Genomic DNA, 18,604 nt, shown 5'->3' with positions numbered 1-18,604 from the left:
ACATTGTTCATCTTTGCATCGTCTGGCAGGTGTTAAATTATTTTTTTCCTTCATCCTAGTTTGTTAAGAGATCTTTTCTTACCTTTTCGCCAGCTGCAATGGTGTCTTCAAGGCCTGAAAGTCTGTTTTTACTTTCATTCAAATGGTTTTGCCAGCTGGTGATTGAGATTTTACTTTCCTGTATATCACTTTGAATCTGTTTCATGCATTCCATTTCTTTCCTGTATTGCTCATTCAAGTGTTCCATCATTTTTACATTCTCCTCTACTTTCTTACCAGTGGCTTCTTTAGAAGCACTTAGTACTTCTTCCATTATCGTTATCATTTCTTTTTATACTTCAGAAATTATTTCTGATCTCATTTCCTCTATACCTTTCTGCAGTTGTTTCTTTACTTCAGACACTATTATTTCAGAGATTTCAGGTGTGTGATTTCCAATTTCTTCTGTGCTAGTGTCTCCTGCATTTGTTCTGGGTTGGCTCAGGACCTGAGAATGCATTTCGCTCCTTCTCTTTGTCATTTTGTATAGCACTGTCTTCTGACTTTTGGTGTAGGACTTTGGCACAGTTATTACCTTATTGCCAGGTCCAGATCTACCAAGTTCAAACTCCTCCAGGTGGGTATGTCTTGGGTCTGGCTGCTGTGCTCCACTTGTTCCTGTTGTAGCCCCTGGAAGTGAACCTGCTATGCCTCTCTGGTGAGATGTTCTGCTCATGAATCAACTGGGTGGGTCTTGCCTCTAGCCTTTCTGCAGAGAGTTCTGTCACAGATTTCACACTGGGCTGCTGGGCTTGGCTTTTGGCTGTTTTCATTAATTATATTTTAGAGAAAGCTGGAAAAATATATCAATTACCCGGTGTTTAATCAGAATCACAAAATTATGGAAACCTAAGATTGAAAGATTTTTGTTCTGTTTTTCATTCTACATTTTAAGGTTGCAACACTGTTCAGATTTTCTCCTGTCTATAGAATTTATACCATATATTTTGCTTCCTTCTGATCATATTGACCTTTCATGTGCAAATTTTTAAAGTTTCTTGATACTTAGACAAAATCAAGAGTCTTGCCATACTATCTAATGGCTAATTTTTTAAAAATGCAATAACGAAGCAAACCTTGAGCAAAGTGGTAATCAGCTGGTCTCCAGGGTTGCGCAGGAACCCCTGGAGCTACTGCTGTTCTTTATGGAGCAACAGTAGGTCCAGCTGTTCCTGCGCAGCCCTGGAGCCCCAAAAAGTCTATAGAAATTACCCTACACATCTGCATGAGTGTTTTTCCTAAACTCTATTTTTGGACAATTCAAAACAAAACTAAACATTTCCCAGCTCATGAAGACCAGTCTCAGTTCAAAAGTACATGTGGAAATACTGTCTTTGAAATTTTCTATATGAAAATTAGCTGGAATGCTGTAAAATAAAACCCTCTTATAGGCAACTTTTTCCTCAAAAGTGAAACTGTGATACTAATACCGTCAGTAATGGTGAGAATGCTGATAATGACTGGGAAGTCTGTTGTAAACAATATGGGTTTGAATAAAATAAATCCAGAACCTACATCTTTATTAGCAACTGAGCCAGCTACTTTGGATAGCTCTAAACATGATTTCTATGCGTTTGTGAGATTGCGCAATCCCCCCATCTGTAGTCCAATAACTACAGCCACAGTAAAACATCTTATCGATAGCCCAAAGCTAAATAAGATCCCAGGAGAAATCTCTTTTTGCCAGAAATGTTTGAATCTTTTCCTAAGTGGTGGGCCCCAATCTCTGCCAAAGCATTTACCCTAATTAACTCCTCAAGTATGGTTCCCTCAGGATAAACTCAAAGTATATTCTAACCAATCTTCTAAAAAGAAAATCATCTAATTTCCCCCAGATTACTGTCCCATTAGTCAGCTGGCCTATCCTTTTAAACTCTATGCTACGATTCTTTCCAACAAATTTGAAAATTGAAATGTTAAGTTAAATACTTTCTCTAAGAAGTGAACAGATGCTTTAGAAAGAACTATTTACCTACAGATCACTGTCTTGCTCTGGTCCATCTCATTGTGAAAGCAATTAAGAGTAACGTGGTTCTTTTCAGCGCATCCCAACAAATATTAAGGCTAGAGAAATGACGATGGTATAAATGTATACTTCTGATCCTCACAAAAACATCGGCAATAAAAATATCAAATTGTTGTTAGTGGTACACAGAAAAAGGGATTGGAAAATTTATGGACAGTAATATTTTGGCTAGACCATAATTTTCACTGGAGTCACTTTCATCAGAAAAAAAAAAGATATTGGAGCTGTGAGCCAGTCCCAGGTAAGCCAAGATATAAAATTAAGAAACCATGTAAACATGTACTTGTTGAGGTACAAGGAGTTCATATTCTTCTAGCACATAGTAAGGTTATTCTTTTAAGATAGGAAGTAAAGATGAGTAAGCCTGCTGACACAAATTTATAAAATAATCTGATATGAATAATTACTATAGATTTTGTCTTACATGCAATGGGAAAATATTGACGATTTATCAGAGTAAGTTACTGATTATCACATCCACTCTTACGGCAATTCCTGAGACACAAAGTAATTGTATGCATGAGATAAGTACAATATGCTTATCATTAGCAGGAAGAAAGCTTAACATTCTGTATCAAATCAGATTCTCATGGCGACTACTAGTTTGAATTTTATTCTGTTGCATATTAGCTGTTTGACTTCAGGTAACTTACTCAGCATCTCTGCACATCATTCATCTATAATGAAAGAAATAATAAAGATACCTTATAAAAAATAGCATTTCACAACATTAAATAATCTTTATCTCTTCATATTGGTAGTGATTAGAACATCATCTGCTACTTAGTAATCACTCAGATACTAGTAATTATCACTCTATGTACTACCTACTTTGTATCAAGCACAGTTCTATATATTAGATATATATTTTCTAATGTTATCCACAAAATCAGCAAGTCAATTTTTAATTATTTTGTAAATAAACACAAACATTTGTATTTTACAGCAGATGGAATTATAATTCAGGGATATTTAATAATAATAAATTTTTACAAAGCTGTGAGGTGAGAGAGCTAAAATTTCAGTGGAGTCTTCTGATCATAGAATTGTCACTCCCTTTTTCTTTTTCCTTTTTAATTTTTAGTTTTCATAGTGCTGGAGATAAAACCCAGAGTCTTCTCCCATGCTGCACAAACATTTCACCACTGAGGTACACACTCCTTCCTTCTTTGGTCAGTGCTATTAATTAAATTAGATGGTCATAACAAAATAAATATACTCATTACTCTTCACTGAAAATGCAAAATATTACTTCAATTAACTCATTGATAGCATCATTTAAGATGGCCTATTAATGAAATATTTTATCTTTCAATTCATATATATATATATATATATATATTCAAGAAAAAATACATTTAGCTGGAATACTCTTTCCATCTCCAAAGATGATAGTGCAAGGAATCCAGCTCTGATTATCCACAAAATTTCCATATCTCCCTTTATCTTCTCTATAATCATTGACCAGAATAATGAAGGCTATGTTTGAAGCCAATGTCTCTGGTGTCCATAGACAACTGGATTGAACCATGAAGAAAATAGAAAAGGAGCCCAACTCATTAGCTACCACAGTAATTTAGGATAACAAAAGGGATCTAACATACAGAAGTATCAATGACTTTTTCTTTCTTTTTTTCTTAATTTTATTGAGAAATAGCAATGAGACAGTTTCAAAAACAGGTCAGTAGGACAGTTACAACAATTAATACATTGCATATTGCTGTCTTCATAATAGTTATTTATAGAACAAGATGCAGACATGATATCCTGTCTAAAACATTATTAGTACAAATAATATATAGGACCTTCATTTATATCCCCCTTTTTTGTTTAGTTTTGTCAGACATGGGTATTCCACTGCCATTTAGATATTGTAAGTGCATGAATTCAGCAAAATAATCCAATATAGTCCAGTAGTCCATAATTGCAGTGGGTTATCCATAGGACTGGCAATGTAAAATGTAAAGCCATAGTAATATGCTGAGCTGTAAAAGACTCAAGTCACCAACTTCAATGGAATTTTTTAAATTAAAAAAAATAATATTGTAGAGCTAAACAGAAAAAATCTGACAGTTAATTTTAAGCAGAATGGGTGAGAGAAGCAGCATGACAGGAGTGGTCTGATGCTGCAGCTTAGGTGGTAGGGGAGCCATAAAGAAGCTGTAAGGGCTTCATCAGGAAGCATACAGTGCAGCTTGAAAAGACAAAGCCCTAGTGAAATAGATTTACTTGCACTGATTACCAGTGTATTCACATTGCCTTAATTATAATTGTATGATTTCAAGTTGGACCAAGGCTTTTAGCCTTTCCTTTGCTAGTTCTCCACTTCCAGTAGCCTTCTGTGCAGTAACGGCTGGCTCCTCCTATTCCTAAGACCATGGAACAAAATGTATCAGCAATTACTAATTGATAGTTTTATTGTGGGGGCAACAAACCAAGTAAAAGAAAAATTCAACTGCAAGAGTGCAAAGGTAAATTTGTCTTATTTATAGCCACCTTGTGCTGTTACATGATTCAAAATATGGTGCTAAGATTAGAAGAAAGCAGCAGAATCAGAGATATATAAAATCCTTCCTAAGTAAGGAAGATGACCTAGCTATGAAAATGAATTAAATTGTAACAAGATAAATATTTAGAGAAAAAAAGAGAATTGGCCCAAGAATAATGGGATGAGTACATTTAGTGGAAAACAAGCTAGGGAAAAATAGGCAGAAAGATTGCTAGAGTAGAACACGAATAAGCAGGAAAAACGTGTTCTCACAGAAACCAGGTAATGGAGGTCACCCACAATGTGTCCAACTCAGATAAGTGTAGTGGGCAGGTGTTTGGTTTGCCCTTCTCCCCAGGCTCAGATTACTGCATGTCTTCCACATTCCATAAAATTAGGGAAATTCTGCTTCTCAGTACTGATTTCAGTCCCAATTTGAGTCATCCATTCAATACTTTTCCCTCCTTTTCTAGAGACAGAGGTTTGTCATGCACCCTAAGCTGGACCTAACAGGTCAATGCAGCCTCTGAACACAACCAGCGGGACTCAAACGTGTGCGTATGAGGAGAGGAGGAAGAACGGAATTCAAAATTTTCAAAGCTACAGAAATATAAATCCCCCACTATTTGGAAGAACTAGTTGCTAGTAGGCTGCTCAAAAAGAGTACAGAGATGGAAAGAAGTTTCGGCAGAGTGCTAAGCCCATGGAGTTCTTTGGTTGTTCTGATCCCTATTCTCAGAGATGGAGTTTTCACTCACTTTAATCTGCATACTTTTACTTGGCTTTAATTTCCACACTTCCCTAGAATGCCTATAATAACTAACATTTTCTAAAACTTTGGTCAGCCTTTTCAAAAGACAGACATCAATTATTGATCTCTAAGCATATAAGGAAGGAGATGAGAAGTAGCAGAGGGATTGAGCAGAGTATACCCAAGTTTTCTAATTTGTAGTTCATTTGCAATCTGAAGGAAACTAAAATTAAGAAAGTGCTGGCAGTAAAAAGTACATGTCAAAGTTCAAGGACCAAAAGGTAGTCAAGAAGCAGAGTCAGGGAGGATGAGTTAGATTTCAACAAGTATGGAGTGAAACACACAGGCAATAATTTTAGGTGACAGAAGGTTTATTAGAGAATGTGCCTCCTCTTACTGTTTATGTGTGATTCTTACTTCATGAATAAAATGAGCATTTTATTATGAGACTGTTATTATGTTGTGATTCAAAAAAGTACATAGCTTGAGGATCTTTGACATTTTCCAGTATATGGAAAAAAAAGTCAATCAACACTGTAGAGTTAATATAAATTTTGTGGGAGAGGTTTTAGTTTTATTGGAATTTTTAATAAATACATCTCTGTGTTTATATTCTGTTCTCAATATACTTATTAAATTTCTCTTGAAAATGTCAAAGTTGGGCCAGCAAGATAGCTCAGCAGACTAAGCGCTTTCTTAGGCAAGCTCAGGAATTGGAGTGCGACCCCTGGCACCGCAAGCTGCACCGGCCTTGCACCCAGAACATTCTTTCCTGAGGGAGAGCCAGCAAACATTGTGGACAATTATTGTTTGCCAGAGTTCTGTAATCACAGTTTATTATATCTTAAAAGCATAAAGCTAAGATTGGAACTATTGAGGTAGAAACAAACTTTAGTCTTCATCAGCAAAGTGCATGTTATAATTCACCCCTTTTGTCACCAACTAGTTTGTGGAAACTGATGTCAGAGGAGGAACTGACATAATGGATCCACTAAAGTGTAGAAGTTTCTCATCTGAGGCACATATTCACCTTTTTAAGAACCATAATGTGAACATAAACACAATATCAACACCAAGTAAAGAAATTCACAGCAGATGAAGAAAGCGCCTCTTGTGAGAAGCCCCTGAAGTGTGGCTTACATACTGCATACTTTTATAAGCATCATTTTCCCTTATTTTTTGTTGGACTAATTCAGATGTGGGTTTGTATCCTGGTCTTCCACACAGTAGGCTATTTTGAAAAGTGAATGCCTGTATCTTAAAGCTGTGGTGATTAAATATGATAATGTTTGAAAAACACATGCCATATAGCATGGGCAACATAAATATTTGCTATTTCTGGCAACTGTTGCAATTGCATTCAAATGATTTTGTTCAGAGGGGAAACTAAACTTGATCTGCTTTAGGATTTTTCTCTTGATATACTATGTGCAAAGTCTTGAAATTTCAAAGCAATTTCTGGTGCTCCCTAGTGAAACAAGATTAGCATGTACAGGAAAGAAGGAAGGAAAGGAGGTGGGAAGGGGAGTGTGATGGGTGAAGGGTAGGGTTTGGGGAGGGATGATTGAAATAGGAGAGGAATGATTTATTCAATATTTTTTGAAAGAACAAGCATTTGATTTTGCTTTCCAATGGCTACTATTTTTTTATTTTATTAATTTTACTGAGAAAAAAATTGCAAAGACACTATTTCAAAACGGATTGCTGGGAGAGTTACAACATTTAATATATTGCATATTGTTGTCATTGTAGTAGTTATTCATAGCACAAGATTCAGACATGACATCTTATCCAAATACTATTAGCACAGATTTTTCTTCTTATTTAATTAAGAGAAAGTGCCTATATATCTATCCTAACTATTTTGTATATACAGATACAAAATTGTCCTTCATTTATATCTCCTTTTTTTGTTTAGTTTTGTTAGGGATGGGTATTCCATTGCAATTCAAATATTGTAGATGCATGAATTCAGCCAAATATTCCAATATAGTCCAGTAGTCCACAATAGTAGTAAGTTATCCACAAGACTGGCAATGTCGTAATCTGTGTACTTGAATTACTGGTTTTTGGGTGGGGGTGTTAGGTGGCGACCCACCTGCCTGGTTGATGGCTACTATTGTGTTAGTGTATTCATTCATTCCCCAGCCCGAACAATACAAAAGTGGGATGAACCAAACAGAAAACCATGAATGGAAAGTACATTCTGGAACATGGTACCATATATACAGATGTCTATGTAGCACACTATTATTTATTTATTTATTTTTGCCAAACCAGGGATTGAACTCAGGCCCTTGGGGTTGCCAAGGAAGCGCTTATTCCACTGAGCCATCTCCCTGGCCCCTGTAGCACACTATTATAAGAACATAATTTTTTTTTTAAAGTGGGAGCAGGACTGCTACTAAAATTCAGGCAGGCTGACTTCCAGATCTGTATTCATCTCTCCATATCTGAAACATTTCCTAAGAAGTAGTTAATGAACTCCATCCTTAGAAAGAAACACTCAAATTGCAAATATGTACATATATATTAATAAATATAATTAAATAATAGTTATTTTCCTTCCACATTTGGTTCTTGTTGCATTGTGCACTCAAATTATTAAATTATTAAGCATCATTGTACAGTACAGATATTGCATACCATATATTCAATGTACTTGGAAGTGCAGTGCTTTGGGTTTTAGATTTTTACAGTTCTTTGCAAATATATAAAAAGATGTTTTGTAGATGCAACCCTGGTCTAAATATAAAATTCATGAATGTTTTATATATGTACTTTAAGCACACAGCACGAAATAATCGTAAGATTGGAACCTTTGAGATAGAAACAAACTTTAGTCTGCATCAGCAAAGTGAGTATTACAATTCACTCCTTTTGTCACCACTTGGACAGAGGCCACCTGGGCGGAGGTGGGGGCAAGACCAAGCCCATGAAGTCCCCATGGACCATGATCATAATAACGAAGGTGCACGTGGTCAGGACCCAGGAGCACTGGTAAGCAAACTGCTTCTCTCCTGGTGTCTTGGGATCTTCAAAAATGATTTCACGCATCTTAGAAGAATTCTGACCTACATGACATCACGTTCCTCCCTGGACATCCCTGCTGCTGGGAGATTTGTCATTCTGTAGTCTACGCCCACAAACTTCTCCTTCTCCGCCTTCTTGCCCCTGACCACAGGGATGGCCAGGAGCTCCTCACACACCTGAGCATACAGCTCGAGGATCTGCAAGACCTCTTCTGCTGCTTCCTCAAAGGTGGCGAAAGCACTGTGCCCCTTCTGCCAGAGGAACTCGCGGGCACGCAGAAAAGGCTGCGGGTGCTTGAACTCCCAGCATGACACGTTGCTCCACTAGTTGAGCAGGATGGACAGGTCCCAGTGGCACTGCACCCACTTCGCATATGTGGAGTATGTGACTGTCTAAATAGTTAGGCAGATGGCGATTGGCTCTGCCAGCTCCGTTTTCCCAGACCTCATGACCCAAGCCACGTCAGGGGCAAACTCAGCAACGTGAGTTGGAGAGTCTTCTCCTTCTTCAGCATGTTCCACGAAAATGTGGAAGTAGCAGTTCTCAATGCCCAGCATCTTGATCTCAGAGTTGAAGAAGGCTGGATGACATGATGCGTCATTCTGATTTTGATTTCATTTTCTGCTGACTAGTGATTTAAGCATTTTCATGTACCTTTTGACCACCTATATATCCTTCTTCTGAGATTTGTCTATTGGAACGGCTGCTTTATTTATTTTGTTGTTGTTTTGAGACTTTTTTGTTTTGCTTTGCTTTGCTTTGCTTTCTTGCTATTAACTTTTTCTTTATATATCCTGGATATCAATCCCTTATCAAATGTATACACTATAAATATTTTTCCCACTTTGTAGGTTCTCTTTGCTCTTCAACCTTTCCTTTGCTATTCTGAAGGTTTTTTATTTCTAAAATATCATTTGTCTATTTTTAATTTTATTACCTGCGCATTTGTAGTAATGTCCAAAAATCTTTGCCCATTTTAATATCCTGAATCATTTCTCTATATTTTCTTTTACTATATTTATAGCTTCCAGTCTTCCATTTAATTCATTTTGTGTGGATTAGGTTCATTATTCTCTACATGGATATTCAATTATTCCTACTACATACACGGAAAATACTATTATTTCTCTACTGTGTATTCTTAACTACTTTATCAGACATTGGTTAGCCATAGCTTTAGGGGTTGCCTTCGAAGCAGTTTTCTGTCCCATGCCAGAATCTTGCTGTTCTGATTGTTATAGCTTCATTACGTTTTGTACACAGTTAGCGTGATGCCCCCCTCCACACTTACCTAAAATGATTTCAGCCATTTGAAGTTTTAGTTTTATATAAAATTGGAAATCAATTTTTCTGGTTCTATAAAGATTGTCATTGATATTTTGATAGGGACTGCTTTAAACCTGCAAATGGCTTTAAACATTGTGAATATTTTTCCAATCAATGAATTCTATTGGCATTTTTAATAATCTTTCCACATTTTGTGTCTTCTTTAGTCTGTTTTATGAATGTCATATAATTACTATTATGGAATCATTTTACTTCTTTAGTTAAATATATTTCTTGGCATTTTATTTTCTTGTGAATATTGTAAATGAAATTGTTTTATTAATTTGTGTATCAGATAAGTTGTTATAGGCATAAAGCACAGGTGGTGAACCTTGGTACATGTGCCTCTGCCAGTTTGTTTTTACTCCCTGAAAGCCCTTAAAAGTTCACCATAGCTGGCATATGACAATGCTACTAAGTTTTGCTTGTTGATTTTGTGTTCTACAATTTTCCTACATTTTAATTATTTCCATTTATGTGAGTTTCTCTGTTAGAATAATGAAATATTAATCTGTGTCTTCTTTATCTTATTGAGTTTCATTAAAACAACTGTTGTTTTGTCCTTCTGATATAGAATTTCACTATGAAATTCAGAGTGGCCTTGAACTCTCTTTGTAGCATAGTCTGGCCTTGAAAGCGCAGCTACCTTCCTGCCTCAGCCTCTCAAGTATTGGGTTTGCAGGTGTGCACCACCATACCCTTTCAGCTATTTTAAATTCTTCCAGGCATCATTTTTTTATTTCCTTATTTTGATTAACAGATGAGACCATGTTTATCTGAAAACACTTGGTACTTCTTCAGATACACTGTTAACTAGATGTTGAAAGTTCAGTTATTTATTCCCATCCATTGTCTGGTTTTGGACCTTTCTTTTTAAATATTCTGGGCAGCTTGTTTCTTTTCTTTTTTTATGTATTTGGTACAGGGTCTCACTACACAGATAAGACTGGTAGTGGTCCTCCTGTTTTCAGCCTCCCCAGGACTGAGATTACAGACATGCAATACAGTGCCTGGTCTTGGTGCAGACTCAGCATACCCCTGGGGCGGGGTGGCCTTGCAGCATGTGGTGCTGGGGATCGATCCCTGGTCCCTGCACTCACCTAAGCAGGTGATTAGTCTGCTGAGCTATTTCACTAACCAAAACTGCTTATTTTCTGACCTTGTCTTCTTTTCCATTATTTCCACACTGCATGGAACCCAAGTCCAGACTTGCCATGAGACTGCCACTGGTGTGTTGCTATTGTTTCCATACTACTTTGAGTTGAGTCAAGCCCAGGGTTTTTCCCACTCTGTTAGTGTAACATCAGAAAGAAATAGGACAGAATATACCGAGAGCAGTTTATGTCCATGCCCTCTTCCTAGAACTGCAGTAGACCCACCTGCCTTATCCAGTTTCCAGCCTATGATGAGACAACGCAGGATTCTGCCTGGGTCTGGGAAATGTCATTGTGAATGAATCAACAACAAGCTCCTACATTGAACATGTGAACTAAATTAGCAACTTAATTTATCATTCAAAGCCCATGATACCCATGACACCCACTTAGGCCCAAGGCCTAACTGTTTTGTAGGCTACCTGTGTTCACTGTAGCACTATCCATACAAGGCAAGTGATGGAAGCAAATGAACCGCATATCACTGTATATCATCTGATAAATTGATTTAAAAAGTGTTATATGTACACAATGCCAAAGTATTCTACTATTATGAAATCCTGTCATTTACAACACTGGGGAAATGTTTGGGACATTTAATGTTAATTCAAATTATTCATGATAATTGTCTGTCTCTTTCAACAGTTTTTATGTAATGTGTTTACATCTTGCTTTATATTTATCATGTTTTGCCTTAAAGGTTTTCAGAAAATTCCAGCCCTATGTCTTCATTTTTTAGTTTTCTGAAACTTTGGCCCTTATCACATTGAGTATTTGTCCTATGGTCTCTTTCCTTGTACTCTGCAACTCTAAATACACTATATTAGTCCTTTTTATCATGATCTGTGTTTCTGTATTTCATTCTGCATATTTTATTCTGAGTTGTTTTTTACTTCACCGTTTTTTCTCTAGTCCTGTCTAATTTTACTCTTCGGCCTATCAACTTAGGTACCAATTTCAGTAATCTCTTCTATTTTTAGTGTCTTCATAGTTTCCATTTATCGACAAAAGTTCTGCAAACTTGACTTTGAATTTTTTAAACACATTCATCATATTTGTAGTCATTTAAAGATTGTAGCATTATTTAATTTTCATCATACTCTCAGTGTTAGGAATAATATTGGGTCTTCAAAGATGTCCATGTCTGATTTCCTGGAACCTGTAAATGAATGTTACATAACCTAGTAAAAATTGAAGTTGCTTGTGTAAATAAGCTTGCTAATCAGATGACTTTGAAATGGAAATATTATTCTGGGTTATACTAGAAAGCAAAATATGCTCCTGAAGTGTACTTAGAAGAGAAAGAGGAAGAAGAAAAGAGTACTAGACATTTGTAGCATAAGAAGGTCCTACCCAAGATCTGACTGTGAAGAAGGACAGGAATTGGCCCTCACCATAGAATCTAAGTGAACTTCATAATCTGCAAAAATGAAGAGGCACATGTTTTGTTCTAGAGCCTCTAGAAATACAACCCAGCTGGCACTATTACTTCATCTCAATGAGACTCATTTCAGGCACCTAACATCTATAACTAAGATACCAAATTTGCATTAAGATACTAACTGTGCTTTAAGTCACTAAATTTGTTCTAGTATTGATAGAAATCTAATATGTCTTCTGAATCTGTATTATCCCTTTTTAGTTTTATTTTTGCCAAATTCTGGCCTTATAGCCCAGAATACTTTTAAGTATCTGTTATTATATATAAAAAGGGTACAAATAATTTCGAAAGTGAGCTTCAATTTTTGAAATATGTTCTATTTCATCTTTATTTGTATTTGTCAGTTAAATTCTTATCACTTGAATGAGCTCCTTTTTTGTAGACCTTAAATTTAATTTTAATACCAACAGCCTGTAAGATTACTTGGCTCAGCTTTCTAACCTCTGAGATAAAAGCTTAGAAGTGAGAATAGCTTGTATGGTTAGATGAGTAGTCAGTGTAAATTTATCATCCTTCACTTCCTTGTTCTTCAGGTCATACCCCCATAGATTCTCACTATTTGATAGTATCCTATTATCTTATAAAATACATCTTTAAATATTAAGTCAAGGGTCTGTGTCTGTACTGATTAGAGGAGTTGTTCCAAGCAACTCAATTTTCCATTTTTAAAGTTGAATTTTAACACTGCCTTGTAGAAGTAGGAAATGCTCAAAGTAGAAAGAGTAATTAGAGAACTCTTTTCCAGATTTTTTTACTGGTACATAAATGCACTCAATATTAATAATGTGTTGGAAAATGATTAACAACAGTGTATTTATATTTGCTTATTTCATGGTGAAAATACCCTCATCACAACCAGCTTCAAGAAACCACCCTGATCTTACTAAAAGAGACTTTTTTTTCAGTGTGAATCACCCACCTCTAATGAAAAACTGCTTGATTATCTTACCTCTGAAAGGTGATGAGAAATTATCATAGTGATCAAGGAATTACCCTTGTAGTACCACACTAAGTTATTATTGAAAACCTTCACAAGCACTGTTTTGGTGATTCATCCACTTATTAAATACATACTTGGTGAAACAATTCATGCTTTCTGGTAGGCCCTGGCCTAAGCAGCAGTGATGCAAATGTAAGCAAATGAAACGAGATGCTTCTTTTCTTGGATTTACATTTAAGTGGAGCAACCAACATTCCCAAATAAATATTAATTATACATTGTGATAAGTGCTGGGAACTAAAATCATAAGGAACTGAGGTAGACAATGATAGAGGTTCTAATTTAAATGATCAAGGTAAGGAATTATTTTAAAATATGATATTGAAACTAAAAAGGATTAGGAGTTGGTAAGGTTGAGTGAATCAAGTTTGTCTTCTATTATATTTTTATGTTAATTTTATTGAGAAAGGAATAACAATGAGACAGTTTCAAAACAGGTTAGTAGAACAGTTACAATAATTAGTACATTGCATATTTTTGTCTTCATAGTAGTTATTCATAGTGCAAGATGCAGATATGATATCTTGTCCATTATAAAAGTACAATGAATCTCCTTTCTGAATGAAAATAGTATTGTTAAATTTCTTTGTCCACATGAATGTTTTTAAATTATTGACCAAAATTATTACACTCTCAGCTTACCTATGTACATAGACATCCCTGGGTCTGTTTCACTTTCCCAAGTGATGTCTTAAGTAATTTTTTAAGTTGGTGTTCCCTCCTGAATCTTTTCTACATTTGCTAATATTTCTTATAAAGTGTGTTTCCCAAATCCAACACAGTAGTCTATGTCTTTCTATCAGTGCAAAAGACAGAGAAACTATCCTTTTTATTGCATTGGGATCACAGTTGTATTATTGCATTTCTGTATATCCATAGGATAGTGATCATATTACTAATAGAATTGTAAAATTCTGTAGAAATCCAAAGTGATTTCTCTATAATAGAAATGAGATCTAGCTCTTCGTTTTAAAGCTAAGCACCAATTTATTGTACTCTTTTTCATGACATTATTAACCTATTTCTCATAGCTGTAATTTCTTAGAAACACAAAAGCTTGACTAATCATTATACTCATTCTAATTCCTCCTCACCTTCATGCTTGCTATGTCAATATATAAATGCACAGTAAGTTATAATATTGAATGTTAATAAAATATTTAAAAAAGAATTGTAGCTAATTATCTGGTTTCAATCAAGACAGTTTGGCACTTTCTGTTGACATTTGCAGCTTTCACATTGCAATAACATAAACAATTCTGGTAAACAGAGACCAGCAATATCGCTAACTACCCTACCATGTGCAATGGCCATTAAAATGTTGCTGCCTAAAATTTCAAAAGTGTCAGGTTTAAGAAAGAAAGAATTAAAAGGATTGATTTGCACACTGATGTTTATACCTGAATTATTATTACTTACTGTATTTATTGAAAGTGATTGTCTTAGTTACTTTTCTCTAATTGTTGAGACAAAATACCCGACACCCAAAGTTAAGAAAGGAAAGGTTTATTTAGTTTACAGTCTATGGAATTTTCAGTCCATAATCAGCTAGTTCCAAGGCATGGAGGCATGTTACAGGGACAACAGTTTGTGGGGGCAAAAAACAGCAAGAACAATAAAATTGAGGTGGGGCAAGAGCAATCCTCTTCCTTTCCTTATATTGTATGCAGGTATCCCCACCTCCCCAGGGTGGGTGTGACACTCATGCATTCTACAGGCCCCCTTCCTCCACAGGATGAGAATGTTTACAGAGTAACGACACTGTATCTCTGCTGAGTGGCTTGGTTAAATTTCTAAACTCCTCAAGTTGACACAATGTATCAGCCATTACAGTGATTAACTCCAGCTAAGCATTATTTCCTATTAATACTGCTTCATACATTTCCAAAAGCTGTCTTCCTGGGGGAGGTCTGCCATTGTCTTTCAGAACACAAGCCCAGCCAAATGCACTGGATTTATGTCAACAGATATCTTTCATAAATATTCTGGGCATTTTAAAAGCAATTGTCAATTATGACAGTTCAAAACTAATTCCAATCATCTACTCAAGAGACTGTACAGAAACAACTGGCATGAAGGGGGTGGTGAATGAAGGCAGAAGACAGGAGAAGGAATGTTGCGGGACTGTCCTTCTTCAAGGTTGTATATGGTTAGATTTTTGGACTTATGTGTAAGCATAAGAATTAGATAATTCTTTATGCGTATTTTTAAAATATATTCTAATTTTTAAATGTTTTTTCATCATATTCTGTAGGGACTTAAAGTTCAACATATCAATACTTGATGAAAAATACCTGTTCCATGTTATGCCTAAAATGTTTGATATTCAGACAGATAGTGAAGTTAAGCTTAACAGCCTAGGTTGTATGGTAGCAACAATAAACTTCTCCTCTGGAGGGTTAACAACCTAAGTTTGCAGACCAAAATTAGAGAAAAAGGAGGGCAACAAGGAAAGCCAAAATTTTGGCCCTAGTCTTCCAAGGTCAAATAACACTGAGGACATATGAGAACTTGTACTGTAATGTCATGTAACTCAGTAGTGTCCCAAATTTTCTGATAAAGGAGATTATGGGGCCAAAGAGGAAAGTGATCGATGATGTAGAGTGTGCCTGAGGAAAGTCACATGTAGAGAAAACATTCTCTCAGGCTTTCACATAGAGCACAATGGCCAAGCATTGGCCATGACTCATACATGGCTGACACTGAGAAAGGATCTACAATCTGAGGTACAGGACATTAGGATAAATCCTAAGGGGATTTCATTGACCTTATCAGACCCAAAAGGTACAACTCTTGTTGCATAAGTCTTGCTTTATCTTGGTCTTAACCATCCAGCAGAAAATTATAAAAACAAAGTATAAAAAGTAACGCTATGGTGTTATGTTGAGCTGTAGGGGACTCAAGTCAACAATTTCTGACATTACCAGTGAAGCAGAACACACAATACTATTATGGACTACTGGACTCTTTTAGAATATGTTGCTGAGTTAACACACCTATAATATTCAAATAATGGAACTAAACAAAAAAAGGGGATACAGATGAATGTCCATTTTGTATTGGTGTATTCAAAATGGTTAGGATAGATATATAGTTACTTTCTATTAATGAATAGATGGATTTGTTCTAATAGTGATTGTAACTAGGATATCATGTCTGCATTTTGTACAGCAATTAACCACTAGGGAGAATGTATGCAATATGTTAATTATTGAAACTGTCCTACCAAGTTGGTTTGAAACTGAAAAAAGTTAATTCCATATTTTAATGACATTCATTCCACTTTTAAAAATTTTTCAGTAGATCTATGTTCTTTTCTTGATAAAGTACTCCTTCCTTTCTAATATCTCATGCAACAAAATTTGTTATACTAGGTTGCTGCTATGCTAAAATATGCATTGCAATTTTATTTACTTTTATATAATTTGCCTGTTACTAGATGTCTTGGTTAATTTTGTCTCCTTGCTGAGACAAAATACCTGATGGCCAAAATGAAGGGGAGAAAGATTTACTTAGCCCACAGTTTGTTTCAGTCCATAACTGTCTGGCTCCAAGGCAGGGTGAGCATGGCACAGGGGCCACAATTCAAAGCGGCAAAAGATAGTAAAAGCAACAAGAGCAAAAAGGGGTGGAGAACAAGGCTCTTTTTCTCCTTTATCTTGCATGCACTCTCTCTACCATAGGGTGGGTCCTTTACATCCATACCATATTCCTGTCTTCCTCTTGCAATGGCTCAAAATGTTTACAAATTAAGGACCTTGGCCCCCTGCAGAATCACTTAGCGAGGCTTCTAAACTTCTCAAGTTGACACATGCATCAACCATTAAACTAGGGAATGTTTTAAATTAAAATGTGTCCATGGACACAAGGTGTCATATCTGAGTCCACATCTGGACCCATTGTCACTGAGTATAACAGACATGACAAAGACCCAGTGGCTGCTTGAGAGGAAGACATATCACCTCAAAGGAAAACGAAAATTTCAAGACTTGAATTTGGAAGTACTTTGACCTACCACAATTGTCCCAGCTTGTGTGAAAGCATTTATCTACTCTATCTTTTATTGTTTCAATTACTTTTCTTGACCAGCAGAAGGAAAATGTTTCTGAGATTTCCAGTGTATAACCTGAGCACAGGAGAGCTCACTGGATTGACTCACCGTCTTTCCAAGTTCAAGGTTGGAGACCCTGCAACCTGGGTAGGGTGTGCTGTATGACTGTTTACTTATTCTCCATCTGCCGTTGTGAATTAACTTAACTTTGCAGCACCTGCTTGCCCGCTACACAAGTGACCTACATACTAATAGCCTTGAAGGAGAACAGTGAAACCAATGATCCAAAACTGACCTACTGACATGTTCAAGGATTCTGACAGACTTGATTCATGAGACACTAATGCTCCCAGGGCTGAAGAACATTTTGTTTGTTTGATGCTAGGGATTGAACCTAAGGCCTTGTGCATTCTAGCCAAATTCTGTATTACTACATCCATTCCCTAGGTCCTTAGTTTTAGGATTATTCGCCAACAGGTGAATTCACTCAGACTATAATAGCTGGCATAAATTTCTTCATTTTAAGCTTTTCCTGCAAGTAAAAAATTGCACATTTAATCATCATAATAAAATGTACATTATTTTTTAAATGTATTTAGTTGTTATAAGATCTCACTACACAGCTCAGATTCATGGTGATCCTCCTGCTTTCAGCCTCAACAGCACTGGGATTACAGGTGTGTACTACTACATCTGGACTCTGGACCCCTTAGCCCACTGGGAATGTGGCTGGTACAGCATGTGGTGCCAGCGATCGAACTGTGGTCCCTTTGCTTGCCTAAGGTTGCCTAAACAGGTGCTTTAGTCCACTGAACTATCTCTCCAGCCCAATTAAGTGTACTTTGTTCCAAGCCATTAAGATTTTTAGATGATTGAAAATATTTATTGGCCAAATTGTCAAGCACCAAATGGAAGAACCCTGGTTGATAGGGTAGATGTTACCTGCATGGCAACAGGAATGGTGCACAAAGAACTGCAAAGGGCACAGAAAGACCCCATATATGACAGGTCCTCAGTAGCTGTGAAAAGATTCCATGGCTGCAGTCATTCAGTGGTTGCAACACCCTCTATTGTTTAACTCAAACTTACTCTAGCTACTAAATAAAGGTGCACAGTATCTAGTATTACCTATGTGCTCAACTGGTATTTAAGAAACATCAAAGGGCTAGCCAAATAGCTCAGCAGGTTAAAGTGCCTGCAAGCAGGTGCAGGGGCCAGGGGTTCAATCCCCCAGCCTGCTGTGCTGGCCTCACTCCCAGTGTGCACTGAGATGGCAATTGAGATTTGGCGTGGTG

Source organism: Octodon degus, unplaced genomic scaffold, assembly GCF_000260255.1.
Source record: "Octodon degus isolate 3935 unplaced genomic scaffold, OctDeg1.0 scaffold00363, whole genome shotgun sequence".
NCBI classification, from domain to species: domain Eukaryota; kingdom Metazoa; phylum Chordata; class Mammalia; order Rodentia; family Octodontidae; genus Octodon; species Octodon degus.
This window is presented reverse-complemented; position numbering follows the sequence as displayed.